Raw genomic sequence first — 2537 nt, 5'->3', positions numbered from 1 at the left:
TGAGCGAGGTGGCGGGCACCTGTAGTCCCAGCTACTCAGGAGGCTGAGGCAGGAGAATGGTGTAAACCTGGGAGGCGGAGCTTGCAGTGAGCTGGGATCCGGCCACTGCACTCCAGCCTGGGCGACAGAGCTAGACTCTGTCTCAAAAAAAAAGAAAAGAAAAGAAAAAAAAGGTAAGAAAGAAAAAGAAAAAAAAGAGTTTTATCATTTTAGGTCTTACATTTAGGTCTTGGATTCATTTAGAGTTGATTTTTGTGTATAGTGTAAGGGTCCAGGTTCATTCATTTGCATGTAGATATCCAGTTTTCCTAAAATCATTTGTTGAAAAAACTCCTTTCTCCACTGACTAGTCTGGGGACCCTAATTTAAAAACTATTGGACTATATGTATGAGAGTTTATTTCTGGACCCTGTATTCTTTTAATTTTTTAAAATAATTTCTCACTTTTGATTGTCATCCTTGCACAGGGGCCATGCTAATCTTCTCTGTATCTTTCCAATTTTAGTACGTGTGCTGCCAAAATGGGCACTTCTGGGCTTTCTTTTCCATTCCATTATTCTATATGTCTATCTGTATGCCAATACTACACAGTTTGTTTGTGTTTTTGAAATAACGTCTCACTCTGTTGCCCAGGCTGGAATACAGTGGCACAATCTTGGCTCACTGCAGCCTCAACCTCCTGGGTTCAAATAATCCTTCCACCTCAGCCTCCTGAGTAGCTGAAACTACAGGTGTGCACCACCATGCCTGGCTAATTTTGTATCTTTTGTAGATGGGGTTTTGCCCGGGCTGGACTATACTGTTTTGATCACTGTGGGTTTGTTTTTGTAATAAATTTTAGAATTAGGAAGTGTGAGACTTCCAACTTTATTTTTTATTTTTTTATTTTATTTTTATTTTTATTTTTTTTTGAGACGGAGTCTCGCTCTGCCACCCAGGCTGGAGTGCAGTGGCCGGATCTCAGCTCACTGCAAGCTCCGCCTCCCGGGTTTTACGCCATTCTCCTGCCTCAGCCTCCTGAGTAGCTGGGACTACAGGAGCCCGCCACCTCGCCCGGCTAGTTTTTTGTATTTTTTAGTAGAGACGGGGTTTCACCGTGTTAGCCAGGATGGTCTCGATCTCCTGACCTCGTGATCCGCCCGTATCGGCCTCCCAAAGTTCTGGGATTACAGGCTTGAGCCACCACGCCCGGCTATTTTTTATTTTTTATTTTTATTTTTACCAGGTCTCACTCTGTCACTCAGGCTGGAGTGCAGTGGCACAATCTCGGCTCATTGCAACCTCCGCCTTTCAAGTGATTCCCCTGCCTCAGCCTCCTGAGTAGCTGGGATTACAGGCACTCACCACCATGCCCGGCTAATTATTTTTTTTTTTGGTAGAGACGAGATTTCTTTTCTTTTCCTTTCTTTCATTCTTTCGACGGAAAGAAAACAGATTTATTTGGCTGTCAGTTCTGCAGGTTGTACAAAAAGCATGGTGCCAGCATCTGCTTCTGGGGAGGCCTCAGGAAGCTTCCACTCATGGGGGAAGGAAGGTTGGAGCCAGGCCCAGTGGCCTGTCCCTGTAATCCCAGCTACTCGGGAGGCTGAGGCAGAATGATCACTTAAGGCCAGGAGTTCAAGACCAGCCTGGACAACATAGCAATACATTTTTTTTAAATCATCAAGGTCATGAAAAACAATCTGAGAAACGACCACAGCCAAGAGGAGCCTAATGAGGCATGACAACTCCTCTAACGTGGTGTCCTAATGGGGCCCTGGAACAGAAAAGGACAGTAGCTCAAAAGTATGGGAACCTGGCCCAGCGTGGTGGCTCACGCCTGTAATCCCAGCACTTTGGGAGGCTGAAGTGGGCGGATCACTTGAAGCCAGGAATTCGAGACCAGCTGGCCAACATGGCAAAATCGTGTCTCAACTAGAAATACAAAAATTAGTCGAGCGTGGTGGCACGCACCTGTAGTCCCATCTACTCAGGAGGCTGAGGCAGGAAAATCATTTGAACTTGGGAGGCAGAGGTTGCAGTGAACCAAGATTGTGCCACTGCACTTCATCCTGGGTGAGGGAGTGAGACTCTGTCAAAAAGAAGAGAGAGAGAAAGAAAGAAGAGAAAAGAAAAGAAAAGAAAAGGAAAGGAAAGAAAAGAAAAGAAAAAGAAAAGAAAAGAAAAGAAAAAAAAAGAAAAAAAGAAGAAAGAAAAGAAAAGAAAGAAAAGGAAAAGAACAGAAAAGAAAAGAAAGAAGGAAAGGAGGAATTTAGGAATCACAGAAAGAATTTCTTTCTTTCGAATAGGGTCTCAATCTGTCACCCAGGCTGGAGTGCAGTGGTATGATCACGGCTCACTGCATCCTTGATTTCCCAGGCTCAAGCAATCCTCCCTACTCAGTCTCAGAGTAGCTGGAACTATAGGTGCACACCACCATGCCTGGTTTTGTAAAGACAAGGTCTCCCTATGTTACCCAGGCTGGTCTCAAACTCCTAGGCTCGAGCAATCCTCCTGCCTCAGTCCCCTGAAGTGCTGGGATTTCAAGCATGAGCTAT

At 45.0% G+C, this 2537-nt stretch overlaps 1 non-coding gene across 1 annotated transcript; it reads right to left on the bottom strand.

The window, feature by feature from the left end:
• Positions 1 to 422: 422 nt before the first annotated feature.
• On the bottom strand, positions 423 to 529 carry LOC115896059. The gene has a single exon (XR_004056060.1). It is a non-coding gene; the product is annotated as a U6 spliceosomal RNA (small nuclear RNA).
• Positions 530 to 2537: the final 2008 nt, after the last annotated feature.

The sequence above is a fragment of the Rhinopithecus roxellana genome, unplaced genomic scaffold (assembly GCF_007565055.1).
Source record: "Rhinopithecus roxellana isolate Shanxi Qingling unplaced genomic scaffold, ASM756505v1 contig4669, whole genome shotgun sequence".
NCBI classification, from domain to species: Eukaryota; Metazoa; Chordata; class Mammalia; order Primates; family Cercopithecidae; genus Rhinopithecus; species Rhinopithecus roxellana.
The sequence above is the reverse complement of the archived record's forward strand: the minus strand, read 5'-3'. Positions and strand labels throughout refer to the sequence as shown.